Here is a 23,712-nt window from a genome sequence, read left to right as displayed (position 1 = left end):
ATTTCTTCGTAACTATAAGAAACAATATTACTTGCATATAACAAGCAAGATAGGTGGATTTAGGACTTAGCTATAGCTTTTACCTTAAAACAAAACTGATTTAATTCACTGCCCAGAACTCTATGGAAACTGAAATGATTACTAATAGGTTACTATAATTACCAATATCTCTAAATGAAAGACAATTAACACTAATACACAGTGACTATATTTTACTTGTGTAAAACATATGTAACCCAAGTCCCAAAGCCCATTGGTATGGGATGAAGTCTTCCTTCATTGGTGGAGATCAATGCCCCTCACCTGCTCGAGAGGAAGGCAGAATTGGCTAAAGCCAGAGTCTTTTCGATCTCTGCAGGCTCTGCATTTGCCTCTGGTACTTTTGGCTTCCAGCCTCAAAAGAAAATATGGAAAATGCCAACCCACTTCAGGGTACCGAGGAGAAAATAAAACTGAGAAGAAGCAAACATGAGAGTCTCCATCCTTGGCTTGCTACATTAGAGACTTAAGGGATTTCCTCTTGGGTGAGATCTGGGACTCTCTCTTATTTGAGCTAGAAGAGTTCCTTCACTCTGTATTGTTTAGTATGTATTCTCCTATGTATATTTTCTCTGATTTCTGTTTTGCTATTGGTTTGGATAAATAAGTTTCTTTACTATGTATGTCCATTGTATGTATGGACTATGTATGTCCATTGTGGAACCGGAAAGAAAGTCAAGTCTTACATAGAGAGCTTGGTTCCTCTTTTCCCCTTTAGTGAATAGCAATCAGAACCTTGACCCTGAAAACAACATCCCTTAGACTAAAAATATTTATGGAGGCAGATAGATACAATTTAGCCTGGTACTCCCTCTCTCTTAGGGGAGCAGAGTGGCCAAGCTCCCGGCACCATTCTCCTGCTTCCCTTATTAGCAGGAATTAAAGTCGTCCTCGGAGAAGAGTGGAAAGAGAAAAGACTAGAGATGTCTATTCTGCCTCACTTTGAGCCACACTCAACACTCCCACACTACATGCGGATGGATAGCCTCATAACACATGTATAACGGACCTGCATTTAAGCCTCTCTCCACAAAGGTTTGGGTAAATCCCTTCTTACTCTTTCATAGGGAGGGACATGTGTAAAAAGTGATTTGCTTCTGGATATGAGGGAATACTCAAACCAGGAAAATCAGGTGCCAGATAGAGACGTTGCAATGATGACAGAACTCCAACAAAGGAGAGTAAGTCCTTATCCCTTGCCCTTAACAGTACTAAAGATATTGGTATAGCAGAAATTGGTACTGAGTCATATGGTCCCAAAGGTAACTAGGACCCATCAGAGAGACTTTCCTAAAGCCTCTTAGAAAGAGGAGAGTTTTCCCAAAGGTCTCAAGTATGAGGACGTTCTCATTTTTTTTTCAGGCCAGGTCCACAATTTTGGGGGGGAGCTCCAGGTACACACACATGTACATATGCATGTACCCGCACGTGCAACCACATGCACACACGGACACCCAGGGTTATTCATATGCTCACAGCATTACTGCCATGACAGCAGGGCTACAGGGTATATGGCACCACATACAGGGGACTCCCCTCCTCTTGATACCAGCCAAGGTGCAGTTCCACCATCCCAAAGCATCTGCTGGGGAATGGAAGGAGGAGGACAGAAAGGCAGGGGCTGGGAGTGGATGTCCCTGGCTGGGGACCACCTGGATCACCTCACTCCAGGGATTGCACCATCAAGAGCTGTTTGAGCACCTTCATCTGGCTTGTCTCTTGGATCTCCCCAGCCAGGAACATCTTATCCACCACCTTGTAAACCTCGTAGAAATTAAAGACAAGGTCCAGTTCACAGACACTGTGGAAATATTCATTTAAGACCTCCATGAAGTTGTGGATGACCTCCAGGTAGGCTAGGTTGTTGTCACTGACATCCACACAGATGCAGAAGTAGAGGCTGGAGTGACAGCGATAAATCATCTCAAAGTTTCAGAACTCCACAAAGTTGGTGTGCTTGGCATCCCGGACTGTGACGACAGCATCAACCTCCTCAATCAGCTTCTGCTTCTCTTCACTGTCAAACCGCACATACCACTTGGCCGGGCAGGTCTTGCCTGCTCACTTCTGGATGAGAATGAATCAGATCATGTTGATCCCTTGGGGTTGAGACCACACCCCAATCTCCCCAATCTCTGGGGTCCCACAGAGACTGAGTGACTTCCAAAGCCGCAGCTTCAGGCTCAATATTCTGCATTTTAATTGAATTAATTAATATTTATCTTATATCCAATGTCTTAGCTTGAGTTCTTGCAAGGGACTGAGGACCTTTTGGGGAAGAGTGAAAAAGGCCAGAAAATAACATTCATAGAGTTTCCCAGAGTCAGGGACTAACCCTAGAAGATTTTGTGAGATGTGGTGGCCAGCTAGATAAGATAGAAAAACGATCAGACGGATGGATAGAAAGAAAGGAAAGAAGGAGAAAAGCAAAAACAAAGGCAAGGAAGGAAAGTAGAAGGAAGGAAAGAAGAAAGGAAGGAAGGAAGGAAGGAAAGAAGGAAGGAAGAAAAGAAGGAAGGAAGGAAGGGAGGGAGGGAGGGAGGAAGGGAGGAAGGAAGGAAGGAAGGGAGGAAGGAAGGAAGGAAGGAAGGAAGGAAGGAAGGAAGGAAGGAAAGAAGGAAGGAAAGAAGGAGAAAAGCAATGAAGAGTATTTAATAAGTGCTTACTAGGGTTTATCTGGATGAGGACACATATAGGAAAGAATTTGTGAGGAATCTTTCCCCAGGTCTGTTATGCCAAGAACTGAGATGCAATTTTGACATATGGGTTTCAAATGGAATGACAAGAAAGAGGTGATATTGGACCACAGGCTGCAAGCCAAGCAAACTTGTTACTGAAGAAATTTTACCTCATTTTACTTAACTCAAGGGTGACCGAGTTTATAATAAGCCATCAAACTGTTTTTCTCTGGAAATCTATCTTTTCAGTCACATCAACTTAGAATGGAGAGGACAAGTCTCTACTCTGTGCTACAAGGTACTAGAGAGCCAGGCACAACATTCTCCTAAACATTAGAACTTCACACTGACCTTGTAGAAGATGAGTACTGTTCACAATCTGCCATCTGGCCACATCTGGCTTCATTGCCCAACCTTAACACTTTGACAAGTGCTTTTTTTGCACCTTTTAGAAAAAGAAAAATGTATGAAAGCAAGCCCGGGAGACGACCATGCCAGAGCGGATTTAATGAAGCATAGTCTAGTGGGAAGGAACAGATCAAAGAAGCTGGAAATCGGCCATTGACTTGGTATGTGACCATGGGAAAGTCACTTTGTCTTTCTCTGCCACCATTTCTTCATGTGGGAATCTGGAAGGAATAACACACGGATTCAATTTAATTAAGTTTAACCAGCATTTATTAAGCACCTACTAAATGCCAGGCACTGGGCTAGATGCTAGGAATACCCAGCTTGAAAAAGTGATCAGATTAATGGTAACTGACCATCTTAAACAGCATTTTAAAGTTTTCAAAGCCCTTTGCCTACTTATCTCATATAAGCCTCAAAACAATTCTGTAAAGTGAATACTCTAGATATTGTTATCTTCCACTTTGTAAGTGATGAAACAAAGAAATTAAGCAACTTATCTGTGGTCCTTTCTCACCTGCATCCCAATCATCCTCTTGATCCTCCTCCTAGGGGAACCTTGACCATGGCCCTTGGGACTCAGGGCTGTAAGAGGTGAACTTTCACCTTATTTTGCTACGAAATAGGCCTCCATATTGTCTCCTGGCCATTTCCGAACCATGCTGTTTTGTGTGTATGTCTTCTCCACCAATTCTCCTTTATGAGCTTCTTCCCTCTTTAGACTGCAAGCTCCTTGAGGGTGGGCACTGTCTTCCTCGCTTGTGTTTGTATCCCTAGCATTTAGCATAGTGCCTAGCACACACTAATCACTTCTTATAATGCAGTTAATACCCTATCATTCTTTCATTCATTCAAACATTGGAGGGAGGACTCAAACCAGGCCTTCCTAATTCCTTCAGCATATCCACTAAATCAAGTTGTTTCTTCAGATGAGCTAGTCTAAAGTAGGTAGGTGATATAGTGAATAGAGTGCTCAGCTTAGAGTCAAGTAGATCTGAGTTCAAGTGTGACCTCAGATACTTCTTACTGTCACACTGGGCAAGTCATTTAACTTCCATTTCTTCAATTGTAAAATGGGGATAATAAAAGGCCCTATCTCCCAGGAATGTTGCAAAGACTAAATGAGTTAATATTTTTTTATAAAGTGCTTGGCACATTGCTGTTTGTCCTTCATTCTCGAAGATGACCATGACATCAAGGAGGTGATGCCATGACATGCAAATGAATTGGATTTAAGTGAGGCAGGCCTATGCAAAGTCACTAGCCTCACTTTTACCTCCCTCCAGAGCCATCTGGGTCCAGTGGCAAGATACAGATTAGGACAACTGAAGATGGCCCAGGGGTCAATGGGAAACCTTGACCTTTTCAAGCGAAGGTATTTAACAGGCCTCAGTTTCTCATTGATTGGCCAATAATAGGTCCCAGGCCAAGCCCTACTTGGTCATTGTTTGGGTCCTGATTGGCTCAGAATGACTATAAATTAGCAAATGTCTCTATTTTTGGCCAGAAAGGGTCTTCTCCTCCAAGATTTTTTCTTTTTTTTGAAGAGGCCACTCTTTGCCTCATTTTTATTAAGCCTTAATCACTGAATAGGCCTGACACATAGTAGGCACCATATAAATGCTAACTCTTGTTGTTAGACTGAACTAGAACACAGGGATGACACATTTCGCTCTAAACGAAGAAAATAGGAAGAAATGGGACAATGTTGGGGAAGGTAGGCCTAGAATAAAAAAAAGCTTACATATATAACATTTAAAGATTGTGAAACACTTAATATACATTATCTCATTTAGCAGTCATAGTAAACCCATGGTAGGTACTATAATTATCCTCATTTTACAAATGAAGAACCTGAGACTCAGAGATGTTAAATGATCTGCTCAGAGTCACACAGACCGTAAATAGAGATAGAATGCGTACCCAGGTATCTTCCTGAGTTCAAGTCCAAACTTTTTCCACTACTCCATGATTGGGTGTCCTGGATAGTCATAACACAGGGGGTATGCCTAAGTGGGGTGGGTGGGTAGGGGAACAAATTCAGGTTGTGGGGGGGAAATTTTAAAGAAATTTACCTTTTGCCTGCTTTGTGATTTTGCTCAGGGCATAGGTCCAAGATGGACCTGAGACCCTGAATTCTGCTCTGTAGTGAGTAGTTTCTAGCAAAGTTCTAGGGTTCAATCTTTGACATTTCACCCATAAAATGATGTGTGAAGGGATGGGACCTGAACACCCAGAATATAAAGTATAAGATGAAAGGGCAAGCTTCAATGGACATTTATTAAACCTGGCAAATGGGGCATCTTATGAGAAGAGACATTTTTCTTAATAGACAGTAAAGCACTTATTCTTGGCAGAAATCATCTGAGCAGAAGACAGAAAGGAATTGTTCTTTGTCCTTCATGTCTTTGTTTGTTCCTGGTGATAATGGCCCTGTAAAACACTATTGCTAATCTAATATTCCATAGTTTCTTAGCCCTGTTCCTTTTTTTATTATTAGCCACTCTGTAAGATGATTCTGAATCTGCTGCATACAGGAATTTCAGTGGGGCCTCTGTTGATGATATGACTTGCAAACAGGGAAGAGTTTAAGTTTGCAGTCTCTCAGCAATAAATTGGACTCTCCGATATCAGACCTGGCAGTTTTCCATTCTGGGTTTCTATTTTATATATCTCTTCTGAAAGAAGAAATCTCCTTTCAGGAAAAGAAAATACAACAACAACACACCATCAAATGCTATTTGAAATGAAAACTGGCTCCAGTTCTCCTTTTACAAAAGATAATCTCAGGGCTTTCTGTGTTGCTGTCTTGTTTGTATTAAATTGGAGTTCCTTTCCTGTAGGTCTTTGTTTTCTTCTTTTATTTTTATCGTTTGCATTAACCCCTTAGGATACAACCAGCTTCAACAGCCTTGAAATATCGGTCACTCATTAATTCTGATACGCGCTAAGTTCCTACTATGTGCAAAGAGTTGAGTTGGTCTCTGGGAGAGAAACAAAGACAAATTAGATTCTGTCTCTACCTTCATGTCAGAGAATTCACACTATAAAAAAAGCTCCTAGATCTCCATATAAGAATAGAGATTAGTTTGGGAAGCCCTTTCTCCATTTTTCTTTTGATTGGACAAGTGGTTTCATTGGTTTAAAGACATCAGAGCCTCTCTGCAATTTATAATCTTAGCAAGTTGCCTGAGTCACTGAAAGGTTAAGTGACTTGCCAGGGTCATATAGGCAATGTGGGATTTGAGTAAAGGTCTTACTGACTCAGGTACTTAATAGTTGTTTGCTGAATGGAATGGAATTAATTACTAGCAATCCAAACCAATAAGCACATATTAAGGACCTTACTACATGCAAGGGATTGTGCTTGGCAGTGGGGCTACAAAGATGATAATCAAAAAAAGTATTTGCTTCCAAGGAGCACAGTAGCAATAATAATTTTAGTAATAATATAATAATGTAAGTAGTAATAATAATAGTAATAATGAGGAGGAGGAGGATGACTAGTATTTACATAGAGATCGAAGGTTTGCAAAGTGCTTCACAACATTATGTCACTTGATCTTCACAAAAAACCTGGGAGGCAGGTGCTATTTTTATCCCTATTTTATAGATGAGGCTGTAAGGCAAACAAAGGTTAAGTGACTTGCCCAGGGTCACACAGAAACTAGGGATGATTAACCTAAAGGAGAAAACTAACCTCCACAAATCACGGTCCTTAGCCCTCCCTTACCACCCGTTCTCATGACTCTTCTCCGCAAAAGGACAGTTTAACATAGGAAAAACATTGCTCAGATTTTGGGTGCTATTATAAGAGCGATTCATTCAGTAGGAGATGCAAAGTTGATATTTTGAAACATGAAGGAAAGGGAAAAAATATCTGAATGAATTTGGGTCACTTCCCTTGGCCTTTGGAAACCAAGAGTTACATTCATCCAAGAAGTCTGTCCAATCTCCTTGATCCAGACTCATCTCCCTGATCTCACTTCTAGAAAAGAAAGGAATGGATATCAAAGTATCTAGAAAAATAAATGGATGATCTTTGATATCCTTTCTGAGTTAAACTCTGGAAAGAATTTAGCTCTGGAAAAAAATTAGCTCATGGCTCTCTCTTGTACTTTTCACATGAACTTAAGAGTACAGGTTTTATAATCTGACCAGCTTTGATTCTGAATAGTTGATGTTGGGGAAAGTCGTATTTTTCATACATTTTCATTAGATTACATACCCAATGATAACCATGGCTAACATTTAGTGTGTTAAGATTTGCAAAGGGCTATATCTTATTTGATCTTGGCAATAACATTGTGATTTGGGTGCTATTATGACTCTCATCCTGCAAATGAGGAAACTGGGCTGTGAGCGTTTAGGTGACTTGCCCAGAGTCATGTTGCCAATGAGTGTCTGAAGTGGAATTCAACTGCAGGTATTCCTAACACCAAATACAACACTCTGTCCAGTACCTATAAAGTTCCTTCAGTGAAATATCCACTGAAAAATAAAACCTTATTTTGAAAGGAAACAATCACAAGGCCGTGCATATTTCTTCCAGAGCCAAGGCTGACGAGGAAGTCATTCCTATTACCAAAAAAACAAACCCACAAGATAAGAAATCCTTCCAGGCCTTATACTAAATGACTGAGACTAGCATAGAACAATGAATCTGCTTTGATTGTCCAGGAGGTGGACTGGAAGAATGGTCGCTGACATACTTATATTTTCCACTTGGAGTTACAATATGTCAGCTAAGATTAAAAGGCTGCCAATTTGAGCTAACATCAAAAACAGGGCTGAGAAAATCATTTCAGCTTGGGGTAACTTTAAAACATTAAATTGTCGACAGCCTCACAGGTCAAATTTCCCCTGTTTCATATGGTCATAAATTTAGAATTGGAGGGACTTAAGTGACCGTGAAGTCCAACCTTCTCACTTTTCAGATGAGGAAACTGAGGCTCAAAAAAGTGAGGTTGTTTACCCAAGGTCTCAGAGGTAGGAAGTCATGATTCCAACCCAGATCCTCAAACTTAAATTTGGGTTCTTTCTCCACTATGCCTTGATAGCATAATTGAATTTTTGATTCAATTATACAATTTATTAAATATCTCAAATCTTCAGAGCGCTGTCTGAGGTGTTAGAGGAAATGTAGAGTTTACCAAAAGCACAATCTTTGCTCTCTTGGAGATTATTTTAGACTAAGGGGAGACTATAACTCAAATGCAGACAGCAATAATACATAACAAAATATAACACAGAAGTGTAAGCAAAATCCTATGTGACTGAAGGTGGAGGGCGAAGTCATTGCTAACAGGAAATCAGTTGAGCCATCTCAAAGGTGGTAGCAAGCATTAGAACTGGATTTTAAAGGATGGATAAGAAATGGACAGTTAGAAAGGGTAGGGGCAAGGAAAGCATTCTGGCCAAAGAGAAAATGACAAAGCCACAGAGTCAAGACAATGTGTAGGATATGTAAAGGAGATGGAGGACAGTAACTCAGTTCGTCTGAATATAAAAGGATGTAATCTTGACTAGGTTTGCCCCTTCCAACCATTCGTCTCCCTATATCCCTCCTCACAGACACACACATACCCATTTCTGTGAATGCTGCTTCCCCTTTTCCCTTCTTGGCTGGAGGCTAACCTCCTATTCTCCTCCACCCCAGGGCATCCAGAATCACTGCTTCTTTCTTACCCCTAAGTGGACTATCCATTCCTAGGGTTGGTGTTCCGATTCTGTTTGAGTTCCTTACCTTGCTGGGATTCACCCCAATGAACTAAAAGGCCTCCTGGATCTTTCCCCCCACCCCACCACCGGCCATTGTACTCCCATATATGTGTTGTCTCCCTCAATCTGTCTGTGAGCTCCTTGGATGTATGAATGACAAAAGAATTAATTAAGCATTTATTATGTTCCAGAGTTTACATTCCATTTGGAGAGATCACAGATAAAAGAGGGTACAGTTGAAAGTTAGAAGAAAATGCCGCATCTTCCTTAGGATACAATGACATGATAGATGGTAATACATCTTCTTTAATGGTATTTTCATTTAAAAAAAACCAACCTTATATTGATTTCTGTTGCTGAACCATTTGACTTTGCCAGTAAGAACCCTCTGTTCTACATCTTTGGTAGCTACAGATGCTGAGGTAGCGGGGGCTGCAACATCTGGCAGCTGCCAGGTCTTAACTCCACAAGAGTTGTTGTATGTAGTGGGGTGGGGAGTGGGGAGGAAGTGATGTCTCCATGGCCCTTAAACATATCTGAAAGCCAGGACCGTCTTCTTTTTCTCTTTGAATTCCTAGTGCTTATCAGACTGCTTAGTAAATGTCTTTTTCATTTACTCATTCAACAAAAGTAAAATGCTATACAGGAGTCCTCTCTCCCATCTTCCAACCTCTTCCTTTCAAGAAAGCTACTAGATCTCACCTTCCATCCTATAAGCACCAAGTAATGCTCTCTGCCCTGTGTCCTCTCCATATCACCAAGCAATACCCAATCTATACATGCACCAAAACACTCAGATGCCAGCCCTAAATATCCAAGGAAGGAATGTTGGTGCAGTCAATTGTGATAGCTGATTAATAAGGAAAATGGTATAGGGAACCACTCCCCTCCCCCATCCTGGCCTCAGAGGACCCCAATGTCTAATGCACAAGATAATATGGAAGGTGGAAAGATAGGGTGGTGCCACATTGTAGAAGGCCCTGAAAGCGAGGAAGTATATTTGGCAGGCAATAGGGAGCCACTGAAGGGATTTGAGAAGATCAGCAAAAATGAATCTAATTATGTGTAACACCTGGGCCCCCTATGACTCAGGCTCTTTCTGTTAGCTCCCTCAGGTTATTCTGTGGTTTAGAATTAGAGATATGTTGGAGCCAGTTCTAACACATTGCAAACTTCATTGTTAGATGTTTTGCATGATCATTTATACCTCAAAAATGGTGGCCACTGCAAATCAGGGCTTGATTCATTGTTTTGCAGAGAGATATAAGAAGAGGTTAATAATGCAGATTAAATTTAGAAGTATGTACATACATTCCTTTCTCCCAGAGAGCTTGGTTATTAAATATTTACCAGTACACCCCTGTGTTGCTCTATAAACAAAGCTTGAGCTCAGCAGGAGTACTGTAGAATTCAGGGAATAAAGTCATCATCGTACTGGAGTCCTGATGATGATGATGATAACTGGGGTATGTATGTGTGTGTGTGTGTGTGTGTGTGTGTGTGTGTGTGTATGGCTTTAAAGTTTTTAAAGTGCTTTATTGACATTATATCACTTGAATCTAGAAATACCCCTAGCTAGAATCCTCTCCAGACCATAGCTCACAAGACTAAGAATGTCAGTACAAATAACATGTCAGGCTTGGATCTCCTGGTCCAAGAGTGGGGGCCTGTTTTCTATCTCTTAAAGGCAGTGAGTCAGCTGAACTCCCCACACTCCCATATAAAAAGAAAAGATTGATCTGCCCCACCCACATGAATAATGATAACTAGCATTTATGTAGTGTTTTAAATTTTGCAAAGCACTTTATAAATATCTTGTTTGTACTCACAACCCTTTGAGGTGGACGCTGTTATTATCCCCATTTTACAAGTCAGGAAACTGAGGTTAAATGACTTACCCAGGGTCATACAGCTAGTGAGTATCCAAGGCTGGATTTGAATTTTGTCTTGCTCTATCAAGTCCAGTGCTCTATCCCTATGCCACTTAGCACATTTCATCTGACTTCATGAGAAAAGAGGATGCAACTGTGGGAGGGAAGAAGAGGTACTATTATGTGGGACCAGCTAGAGAAGAAAGGACTTTCCTGCCTAAGGAAAAGGGGGCCAATAAACTTTGCTCAGTCCTCTCCCAGTGGAGGTCCCACAGGGGAAGGAGCCAGCCATATCCTCCCACCACCCAACTTGAGAAGGCTGAGCCTGATCAGCTTCAGAGGTCCCTGCTAAAGAAGATTTACATGGTGACAAAGAAAGGGGGGGAGAATTCACAAACTACTAGAAAGTGACAAAAAAGACTGAAAGACCAAAAGGCTAGGTATAATAAGCCTAACTCTAAGCAGATAAACCAATTATGGAGCTCAAAAAAAGAGGAAAAAAAGATTGAGTTCAAAAAGGGCCACAAAACACTAATAAGTGTATACTTTTAAGGGAAGTGAACCAAAAACTGCCAGTGAAGAAGAAAGAAAGGCAATTATATGGGTTTCCTAAAGATCATGAAACAACAACAAAATTCCAGAATGGTTAAAAAGTGAAATAAAATATCGGATTCCATGCCATCTTGGGCAGGGAGGTGGGGAGAGGAGGAAGAAAATCTGAAACTCAAAATTATGTAGACCCAAGTGTTGTAAATTAAAAATAAAAAATCTCAAAAAACCCCAAAAAAGTGGAATAAAGCTTTTAAAATAAAAGTTTAGAGTGAAAGTTAGCTTGGAAAAGAGACCTATCGAAGAAGAAATAAATAGGACAAAATAGTAGGAACTTTAGACCATGTGACAGAAAATCCCTTCAAAGTAGGAGAGGCTCTGAAAAGAAGAGTGAGAGTTTTGAAACTCAACAACATTGTAAAAAGAAAACAAAGAACTTTGAAAGAATTAAGAGCTATCATCAGTATGTTGATCAAACATGATCCCCAATGGACCACTGATAAAAGAATGTTACCCACCTCCTGACCAAGAAGGGTTGAACTAAATATGCATATTGAAATATACATTTCTGGACATGGCCAATATAGACATTTGTTTTGTTTAACTATGCATATTTGTTACTAAGATTTTGTTTTTCCTTTTTTTTTCTCCAGTGGATGAGTGAGGAAGGATAGAAGATAAATGCTTATTAATTTAGAAAATTAATTTTAAAAAGAAATAAAGAGGTTAGAGAAATTTTAGATAAAGAAAAACAAGACAGCAACTTTGAATTCTGCTTAAGACAAAGCAACTGACTTTGAAAACAGGGGCTCAGAGATCATTTAAGGATCATAAGTCTACCAGAAAGTATGTGGAGTTAAAAAGCCTGAATACAATACTGCAGGAAATAAGATTTTAAAATTGTCCAGATGGAAAAATACTAATTGACAAAACTAACCAATAGATCAGCAAGCATTTATTTTTTTAATTTTTATTAAAACTTCAATATATGAGAAAAAGAAACATTATAAACACATTTATATTAAAACAAATATAAAATAACAGAAAGAAAAACATGTCATTTGCACAGCAGAATGTAAGAGAGGATTCAAAATATATAGAATAAATTTTCCATTTCAAGAAAACTTTATTATATATATTATATATTAATATTATGTTAAATTATATTAAATATTATGTGTTGTGTTGAGAGTTGTCCATCTTTGTTTCCTTGTAACTTTTCTTCTGTTCTCTGCTGTACACTTTTTACTTTCTTCTTTTTCTTCTTTCCTGCACTCCCCCCCAGCTACAATTAAGCATAGTTATGTTTGGATATACATATTGATATATGCATACATGAATACATATATACACACATACATATATAAACATATGCTTTCCCTAACAGATTCTACACCTAATCTTTGCTTTTATGTTTGGCATATTTCTTATTTCCTATCCCTACTGACTCCTCTACTTTATTTCTACTCACTATCTTGCCCTCCTATTACTTAACCTATCTCTCCTCCAACAATCTCTCCCTTATTCTCCCATTCCTATAAATCTAAATTTCCTTTTACATGCCTCTTTAACCTATTTCCTCACTCTCTCTCTCCTCTAAAGATCCCTCCCTTATCCTCTCCCTCCTCCCTATCCCCTTAGCATTTTATTTTTTTAGATTTGGAAGACTTTTATACTTTTCTAGATGTATATGTATTGTTCCCCTCTTAAACCCATTCCCAATGAAAGTAGGTTTTCAGAACTAACAGCCCTCCTTCCCCATCTAATTCCTCTGTATTAGTTCTTCCTCTTGCACTTCATTTGTATAAGGTAATTACTCTTTCTAGCTGTTTCTGAATGGTTTTACTTTTTAAAGTCACATCATGCTCAGGTCTACCCCAATCCTTCTTGTGAACTACCCAATTACTAATAATCTTAGACATATATTTTACATTTTTCATGCATAAAAGGTAAACCATCTGTCCTTGTTGAGTCCTACTGATATATGCATGCGTGTATACATATATACATATACATACATATATATGTACAAACATACATATGTAAACATATACTTTCCCTAAGAGATTCTACTCCTAATCTTTGTTTTTATATTTGTGCATATCTCTTTTCCTATCTTTACTAACTCCTTGTAATTGGTCTTTGGTATGTACCTTATGTTTCTCTTGGCTCTTGTATGTCAAATCTTCTATTAAGTTCAGGTTGTGTTTTTTTTAACAAAGTTTTGAAAGTCTGATAATTCATTAAATATCCATTTTTTTCCATTCAGAATTATGCTTAGCTTTCCTGGGTATGATATTTTTGGCCAGAAGCCCAGTTCTTTTGCTCTTCAACACATAGTGTTCCAAGACCTGCAGTCTTTCAGTGTTGCCACTGCTAAATCTTGTGTGACACCTCCATACATAAATTGTTTTTTTCTTGTTGCATGTAATATTTTATTCTTGAGCTGGGAATTTTGGAATTTGACAATAATATTCCTGTGGGTTTTCTTCTTAGGATCTCTTTCAGGTGGTGATTAGTGGATGTTTTTTATTTCTACTTTACCCTCTTGTTCTAATGCTTCAGGACAATTTTCTTTAATTATTTCTTGTATTGTTGTATCAAGATTCTTTTTTTGATCATAGCTTTCAGGTAGTCCAATTATTCTTATGTTTTTTCTTCTTGATATATTCTCCAGATCAGTTCTTCTTCTGAGGTGTTTCACATTCTCTCCTATTTTTTTCATTCTTTATATTTTGCTTAATTATTTTTTGATCTCTTAAAATTTCACTGGCTTCCTCTTGCCCAATTCTGATTTTCAAGGAGAAGTTTTCTTCCTTAAGATTCTGGATTTCCTTTTCTAATTGCTTGACTTTTTTTTCATAATCTTGTTTTTCTTGGATTATTCTTTTCTAAAAAAATTTTTCCACAATCTCTCTCATTTGCTTTTTAAAGTTTTCATATGAATTCTTTTTGGGCAGGTGACCACTTTACATTACTCTTTGGGGTGGAAGAGGGTTTCTTTGCTTCACTATCCTCCTCTGAAGATGAACCCCTGTTTCTCTATTCCCATAGTAATTTTCTATGGCTGGATTCTTTCTCCTTTGCCTATGTATTATTTTTAATAGCTTAATTTTTGTAATCACCTCTAGTCCTGAGGTATGGGGGATGGTGTTTCTGGCCTCAGAACCTCCTTCAGTTCTCCTCTCTGACCTTGAACCCAAACCAAGTCTTCCAACCTCCTGTAGGTTCCCACAGCCAGCATCCTGCCCCGCTGCTTCTGCACTCACCAGGCATGTGCAGGTTCCTTCTCATGCTTGCTGCATCTCCGCAGCACAGCTGGGTATGGTGTTCCTTGTCAGGAGAGGTCCTTGAACTTCCCTGGCTCAGATGCCTAACTCCTTTCACTGTCCCAGAGGTAAAAGTTCCTGTAGCTGGGGCCCAGGCAGCCTCCCAACCCAGCTCACCCCAGAGCTGCCACTTGTTGTTTAAGTGGTCCCTGTCCTGGAGGTGTTTACTCTTCACAGGGCCCAAACTTCACCTGGGATTGTCCCAGGAGGACCCCTGTTCTGGCCCTTGTCTTATTGATTTTTACCCCTCTGTGTTTGCCCTCAGGCTCTGTTGTTTTGGATGGTACAATGGATAGAGTGCCAAGCCTAGAGTTAGGAAGATTCATTTTCCTGAATTCAAATCCAGGCTCAAACACTTACTAGCTGTGTGATCCTGGGCAAGTCACTTAACCCTGTTTGCCCTGGGTTACTCATCCATGAAATGTACTGGAAAAATAAATGGCAAGCCAATCCAGTATCTTTGCCAAGAAAACACCAAATGAGGTCATGAAGGGTTGGACAGGACTGAGAAACAGCTGAAAAAATCGTTGGGAAGTTTTTCCTGACATCAGGTCTAAATTTGCATTTTTTTTCCACATCCACCATTGTCTCTTGTTCTGCCCTCTGGGGAGAAACAAAGCAAGTATAACTGTTTTTCTAAATGACAGCTCTTGAACATAGCTTCCATGGCTCCCCTTCCCCAAATAATCTTCACCCTCCTTCAAGTCTTCTCTTCTTCAAGTTAAAAAATAATTTCCTTCATTGAATCTCCACATGGCACGGACTCCATTCCTCCCTCATTCTTGTTGCCCTTCTCTGAATGTAATTCAGTAACAGGATCTTTCCTAAACTGTATCCCCCAGAACTGAACATGATGCTCCAGATCAGGACAGGGTGCAAGGCAGCAGTCAGTGAGTTCTTCCTTCCTACTATAAGTTAAGTGCTTTACAAATATCATCTACTTTGAGCCTAACAACAACTCTGTAAGACAGGTACTGTTATTATCCCCGTTTTACAGATGAGAAATCTGAGGCAACCTACAGTGAAGTGACTTGTCCAGGGTCACACTATGTCTAAGGCCAGATTTGAACTCTTATCTACCTGGCTCTAGGCCCACCACTCTATCCACTAAATTATTCAGCTGCCTCCTATTCCTGGAAGTTATGGCTCTCCTAATGAGATCCAACACTTTATTATTTTGCTTTATTTTTTGTTTTTTTTTTATTACATGCCACACTATTGAATCCTATTGAGTTTATAGGCCACTAAAACCGCCAGATCTTTTTCATACAAATCATCTAACCATGCCAGCCCATCTCGTATTTATGAAATCAGTTTTTTGGAACCACAGTGTTAGGACAACATCTATATGTTTTGAGTTTCATTGGTTAGAGTCAACCCAATATTTTAACCTGTCAAGATCTTTTTTTGGATCTTGAGTCTATTGTTCAGTCTGTTAGCTGTCCCTCCCAACTTTGTGTTATTCTGAAAATTTGATAACCATGCCAACTATGCCTAGTAGGCACATAATAAATGTTTATTGAATAGGAGTTCTTCAATTTTATCCTCTTGAAATGAAAACCACATTTTCAGTTTTTAAGCGAACTAAGCAATAACTGAATCCAGATGGAAGAACGCTGCCTTCAAAAATCCAAAAAACTTGTATTCGCTTAAAAGCTAGAAATATTCCTTTTGTTCTAAAGAGGGAAGGGTGGGGAGGGGGAATGAAAACCTTCAATTACATTAATCAGACAGTTATTAAGGACTTACTAGGCCCAAGGCAGTATACTGGACACTGTGAATACAAAGAAAAAAATAAAATAGCCCCTTCCCTCAAGGAGCTTGCATTTCCTGTAGGGTATAGTATATACACAGATGTGCAAATAACCTATATTTTTCCTATAGTGTTCGTATACAAGGCGCTGAGTAGAAGAACAGTGTCTGGGGCTGACATGAAGACTGTAAGTCAAGGACTTAAGCCCTTGGGAAAAGACAGACAACAACCCTGAAACTGTTGTGACAAGGGAGATTTTGAACCAGGCAACACCAATGAATGGACTAAAGCTCATATAAGAAGAGGTTGCTGACTGCTAATGGCAAATGAACAGTTGGAAAATGATAGTGAAGAGCAAGGAGCATCATGCCTTCCCTTAATTCAGTGTGTCATGGTTAAGAGAAGGAGAAAAGAATACATTATCTCATTTGATCCCTGAAGACAACAATACTCTGAGTCACTAAGTATCTTAGCTACATATGCCCTTGCGTTGCAAGGACTAAGGGACAGCTAGGTGGAACAGCGGATAGAGTGCTGGGCTTGGAGTCAGGCAGACTCTTCTTCCTGAGTTCAAATTTGGCCTCAGACACTTACTAGCTGTGTAACTGTGGGCAAGTCATTTAACCCTGTTTACCTCAGTTTCCTCATCTGTAAAATGAGCTGGAGAAGAAAATGATAGCAAACCACTCCACTATCTTTGTCAAGAAAACCTTAAATGGGGTCCCAAAGAGTCAGACACACCTGAACAATGACAGCCAGTACTAAGATCTAATGCTACCACATGACTTTGTGGAGATACAAATGCTCATTCTACTATATCACAAGTCAAGCTTGTGGTTTCCTACTTCTCACTGTTTCCAGTCTGGAAACACACTGCAATTAACTCCCTTCTTGCTAAAGTTTCTGTAGCCTGCTCCACAACTCTCTGTAAGGGTTCTGCATTCTATGCCAGAAAGAGGTCATTGTGTATGAGGGGTGAAGAGAGAATTTCATTAAGAAAGTTGTCTCGATGTAAGGAAAAGGTGGGAGTATGACAGTAAAATTTTAACAACCAGGTCTGGTGGGGAGGGAGAGATATGCCCTTCAAAATACTATTAAATTTAATCTGTATTATTAACATTTCCTTCATCATTTTATTAAATCTAGACAATCAACAAAATAGTAGATCAAGCCCTAATTTGTAGTATCTGTTGATTTCTAAGGTATAAATGCTCACGCTGAAAATTTAACAATCAGTTGGCCTCAGCCTACCTCTAGGAACAGGTCAGTTTGGAGTCAAAGAGCGGTGTGGTATAAGGGAACACTGACTCAAGAGCAAGATAACCAGGATTCAAACCTCACCTCTGACCTTGATTACTACCCATGTGAACAAATCATTTAACCTTTCCTCATGTAAAATAAGGGCGTTGCACTAAATATTCTTTGAGGTCCCCAGCTCTAAGCCTATGGTCCTATGATAGATAGAGAGTACATTGTTGTAACAGAAACCTGGCTCCTTACTCCAGTCACATTGCTGCTCCCTTCTTCAAAACTCACTGGTTCACTGTAGGAAATGAGTGGGGCAGGGAAGGTTATATGGAGCAAGTGGCATTTGAGTTAGGGCAAAGTAAGGAAAGAAAAGATTTCAACCCTGGGAGGTAAGTAAGTTCATTCTAGATGGTAGGGAGTGACCTTGAGCAGCATCTACATCCAGGGACCACAGTGAATTAACCCCTTGTCATTATCACTAGGTGAAAAATCTTTGGGAAACTTGACCATGCCCCCAAATGATTAATTGTTGAAGTAATAGATGCGTAAGTCATCCAATCACTTATAGAGAGGTGGACCAAACTAAGAACCTTTGCTTTAGACTTTCCATTGCTCCCAGGATTTTCCAGTGTTTCATGGAAATCCTGCTCTTTTTAAGATCTTAATTATGGTACCATATTTCCGTGATATGAGCGACAAAAAAATGCTCAAGGAAAGATCTCTAACACCAGGTGCCTAGACTATTACAAAAGTCTCCTAACATGTTTTTTCTATTGCCACCGTTTTCAGCCTCTAATCCATTCTTTACACTGTTGCAAGGCTTTCTGAAATATGAGTCATTGATTCTTCCCTTTCTCTTGCATCCTATATCCATCAGTTGAAAAACCCTGGCAATTCAGTAGTAAAATATCTCTTCCACCCACCCCCCTCTGTTATTCCTAAAGCTACTATCTTGGTTCAGGTCCTCATTTTTATCTTATGTAGGCTACTGTAGTAGTCTCATGTATTGTCTCCTCCTGCAAGTATGTGAGTTTTTTGAGGTTAATACTGTCTTGCTTTTCTTATAGTCAATGCTTAATAAATGCTTTTTCATTTATTCATTCATTCTTCCTGCCTACTGGCAATTCCTCTTCAAACAGTCCCTTGGATGTAATCTGCCTGAAGTAATCTTCCTTCAGTGAGCCACATGGTATTATTCCCCTGTCAAAAAAAATTCAGTAGCTCCCCACTATCTACAGAAAAAATGCTAACTCCACATCCTGGCATTTAAGAAACTCCACAATATAGTCCCACCTATTCCTTGGAATATCTTAAACCCCTTCAGGTATTCTACATTTGAAAAGAACTGAATAACTCTCTGTGCCCAACCTCATCCTGCCTTCACCTATCACCTTGTTTTAGTTCATACATTCCTTTCATGACCCATCACCAACTGCCCCTTACTTCAAGTCCCAGCACATGTATCTCCTCCTCTTTAGAATAGTAGGTCTTAGGAAAGGGAGAAGCAATGTGACTAGACTAAGGAAATAGTTTTCACTTGCAACAAAACAAGACCTCTTTGAAGTCTAAACTGTTGTATTTTGTGGAGCAGGTAACATTGTAAATACCCCTTGTGTCCGCCATAGAGGCTGGACTTCAGAATCCTCAGGGAGAACTGAGAAGCAGGTTATATAGATGCATATACAGCTTAGGACAAAGTGGAGCAAAAATCAATCTGGAGCATGAAACCTAGGTTCAAATCCCAGTTCTACCACTTCCTGATCATGTGACCTTTGGTAAATCATTTAACCACTCTGTGTCTCAGTTTCTTCATCTGAAAAATGTGGGGTACTAGAGGATCACTCGGGACCCATTCTAATCATCAATCCAGTATCTTTCTCTTTTTCCTTAAGTCCTTCTCTAGCTGGCAAAAGACTACCTAGACAACTTTCTTTCCCTCTCTGGTTTAGAGATGGAGACCATGTGACCTCATGTACACACAATTTTGTCTGAGAAGTATTGATTTCAAACCTAATTCCATTCTTTCTGCAAAACATGCTGCATCTTTGGCAAGCTAGAAAATGTCCCTCCACATCTGTGTGCTTTTAGTTTATATTCCAAATCTCTCTCTCTCTCTCTCTCTACATATATATATATATGTATACATATGTGTGTGTGTGTGTGTGTGTATCTTTCTCTCTCTCTTTGTGTGTATCTCTCTGTCTTTCTCTCTGTGTGTGTATCTATCTGTCTGTCTGTCCTTCTCTTTCCCTCTCTTGGTATCTCTTTTCCTCTTTCTTTCTCTCTGTTTCTCTCTCTGTCTGTTGATCTCTCTCTGTCTCTATCTCCCTCTGTCTGTCTCTCTGTATCTGTCTGTCTCTGCCATGAAAAGTCTTCTCTGTTTATTCCATGGTGTCCAACCTACTACAGTGTCTATGGTGGGATTCTGTGATGTAGCATAGCAAGTCTTAAATGGGGTCTGAAAACCCCTGGGGTACCTTGGACCCTTTCAGGGGGGTTGTGAGACCAAAACTATTTTCATAATAAAAAGAAGACATTATTTACCTACTAAAATACTCTTCCTTTTTCTAACTCCATGTCTGTGTGAGGCTGGATTTTCTTCACATACTTCAACCAAACAACATATTGCAATAGATTGACTGCAGAAGCCGATAGAAGAATCCAGTTGCCTTCTATTAAACCAGACATTAAAGATACTGACAAAAAATATAATGATGACAGCTAACATTCATACAGTTCTTAGGTCATGCCAGGCTAAGTGTTTTACATTTGATCCCTACAACTCTCAGAGGTATGTGCTATTATACCTCCCATTATTATGCCTATTTTACAGATGAGGAAACTGAGGCAAATAGAGGCTAAGTGACTTGCCCAGGGTCACACACCTAGTAAGTATCTGAAGTCACATTCAAACTCAAGTCTTCGTAACTTCAGGCCCAGGTCTCTCTCTACCGTTCCATCTCCTGCCCCATTGGTCATACACTAAAATGTTCTAAGATTTACTGGCTAGAAAGGAGGTGTTGTACCCTGAAACTGCAACTGGGAATATTGTTTTTAATTCCTGCCCCATTGGTCATATACTAAAATGTTCTAAAATTTAAAGGCTGGAAAGAGAGTTTTGTACCCTGAAACTACAACTGGGAATATTGTTTGTAATTCTCTGTTGATGGTGGAGAAAGCAGGCATAGAGTTTTAAAAATTTGGAGTACTACTAACACAGCAGGAGTCTTTAGAAACATCCCCTCTGGAGCCAGCCGTCTTTACCCTCTAGACCACCTAGTAGAAAAGTGTTTGTTCCCTGGAAAGAAGAGATCATGAACCTCCTGACTCTTAGACTAACAGCACCTCTTTATTGCTGGGCAATATGGCAGCAGTAGATGTTTTGCTCCTGTGTAATTCTTCCGTTTCAGTCAGACTTTTGAAGCATGTTAGTATTTGTAACATGCCACGCACTGCCCCTTGGGTAAGGAGAGGAGAGAAGAATAACATAAGCAGTTCCGATACTAGCATAAAGCCAACATGCACTTCAGACTCAGAATCTAGAGTCTTCCCAGCTGACATGTGAACCTCAGCCGTACTCCTGAAGCGCTTGCCAGCTGATCCTATTCTGCCTTGACAAGTAAAGATTCAAGGGCTGTGTTAGAAAAGGCCAAGTTACTCTTCCTCCCACCCCAAACAAAAACAAAATAAAACAAAAAACCCATAAAATCCCTACTCTTCTCACATCACATTTGGAAAGATATATTTCATATGACTCTTTCCTGGCTCTTTCTGAGGAATCCCAGAAGAAAATATGTGCAGAATTAGAATAAAGACACACCCCACAAGTCAGAGAAATATTGACAGGTGGCCTAGGAAATTTGCTGTAAGAGCTAATGCCTGGCTGTCCCTTATCTCCTCAACAAATTAGCCCAGGATGACAGAGGAAAGTCCAAGTATTATTAATCTGCTCTTGTTTCACCTCAGAAATAATCTCTTTAAAAGTCAAGGCAGAACAATCGAAAATAACTCTGACAACTACTCTATTAAGATTAATCAGTATTTCTGGGAATTATAAAACAGCATGACAGGAATATCTAAACATGCTCTTTCCGAAAGTACTAAGAATTGATGCTTATCTTACAACGGGGAATGACATTGTACTCTATACAGAGAACATTAGATCTGGAGTTCTGGCAGGTCTGAGTTCAAGTCTCAACTCTGACACTTGATATTTATCTGACCTTGAGTAAATAAATCACTTAGGGGCAGCTAGATTGTGCAGTGGATAGAGCTTCGGGCCTGAAGTCAGGAAGACCTGAGTTCAGATCTGGCCTCAGACACTTACTAGCTGCGTGACCCTAGACAAGTCACTTAACCCTGTTTGCCTCAGTTTCCTCATCTGTAAAATGAGCTGGAGAAGGAAATGGCCAACGATTCTAGTATCTTTGCCAAGAAAACCCCAAATGGGGTCATGAAGAATCTGACAAGACTGAAATGACTGAATAACAAACAACAAAAGTCACAATTTCTAGACCTCAGTTTATCAGTAAAAAAAGAGCAGTACCCTACATCATAGTGTTACTGTGAAAGTCAGATGAAATCTGTTCTGTAAACAGAAACTGTAAAACTGAATATAAATACCAACTATCATAACCGTACTGCATTAAGAATTTTGCTCCTATGCTTAAAGAAACCCATTCTCTTTAGGATTTAATTCAAAGTTGCCCTTGGTCCTGGAGACCTGTTGAATAGAATAGGGTTGTTGCAAATTTCTAATTTGAGACTCATTATGTTACTGAAAAAAAAAGATCAACTAGCAAACGAACAAGCATCTTTAGATACCTACTGTGGTAGGCACTGTGCCAGGTGAATAGAAAATGAAACTATCCCTGCCCCCAAGGAGTTTACCTTTTATTTGGGGAGTCTGATGACAAATAAATAGGTGATGCTTGGGGTGGGGCACTAGTGGTTTGGCATATCAGGAAAGGCTTTATATAGAAGATGAAGTTTTTGAGAAACTCAGGCTTCCATGAGGTGGAAGTGAGGAAGGAGTATACTACGTGCACTACGTGCAGTATATGCAAAAAAAAAAACAAAAACGGGGGCAAGGAAATGGAACAAGGACCTACTATGTGCACTGTGCTAAACACTTTACACTTTTACAAATATCATCTCACTTGTTTCTCACAACAACCCTGGGAGATCATCCCTATTATTATCCCTATTTTGCAGTTGAGGAAACTATGGCAGAGAGAGGCGAAATGCCTTGCCCAGGGTCATACAGCTAGTAAGTATCTGAAGCTGGATTTGAACTCAGATCTTCCTGAAATGGGAGATGGAATTTTGTGGGTGGAAAAGAAAAAGAATGCTAAGCCATGCCACAGCTGGAGAGTAACGTATAGTAAGGCTGGAAATGTAGGTTGGAAGCAGATTGTGAAAGGCTTTAGCTGCCAAACAGAGGGGTTTGTATTTGATCCTAGAGGCAATAGGGAGCCACAGAAATTTGTTAAGCAGGGAAGGTACATGGCTGGATCTATGTTTTATGAAAAATGTTTTGCTAGCTTTCCCTTTTGGCTATCTCTGCTTCCATTTCCTATTTAATACCATGTGCATTTTCCTATGCTGAGAGATTTCCTATCAGCACAAATGCCTGAAAATATCACCCAAAATGAAACAATAGATTCATGGTGCATTAATCATGTTTTAGGCTATGGTTTGGTTGGACTTAGGGCTCCCTAATTTATGTTAGGCCCCCAGGCACATATGCCACTGCAAATACAGAAGGTAGCCCAGGAACTGCAGATCTTACCAAGGTATAATATAACACTAAAGCATGCCTGTGCTTATGATATTTATGGTAAACATAAGTTAGGCCCCATAACCATAACTGAAGCAAAGGATAATGTAAAAGTCAAATTTAAAACAGCCGATTATAAATCATGTTTATCTAGGACTTCAAGGTTTACAAATAAAAATCCCAGAAGGCTGGCAGTAACAGTGTTATTGTCCCCAATTTACAGATAAAGAAACTAAGGATCCTAGAGGTTAATTGACTTTCCCATGATCACACAGATAATAAGTGGCAAAACCAGGAGATGAACCTGGGGCTCTTTGTACCAAATCACGCTGTCTCT

The 23,712-nt window shown here is 39.7% G+C and overlaps 1 pseudogene; it reads right to left on the bottom strand.

The window, feature by feature from the left end:
• Window positions 1-1,701: 1,701 nt before the first annotated feature.
• On the bottom strand, window positions 1,702-2,145 carry LOC118858670 (annotated as a pseudogene).
• Window positions 2,146-23,712: the final 21,567 nt, after the last annotated feature.

Source organism: Trichosurus vulpecula, chromosome 7, assembly GCF_011100635.1.
Source record: "Trichosurus vulpecula isolate mTriVul1 chromosome 7, mTriVul1.pri, whole genome shotgun sequence".
NCBI lineage: Eukaryota > Metazoa > Chordata > Mammalia > Diprotodontia > Phalangeridae > Trichosurus > Trichosurus vulpecula.
This window is presented reverse-complemented; position numbering and strand designations above follow the sequence as displayed.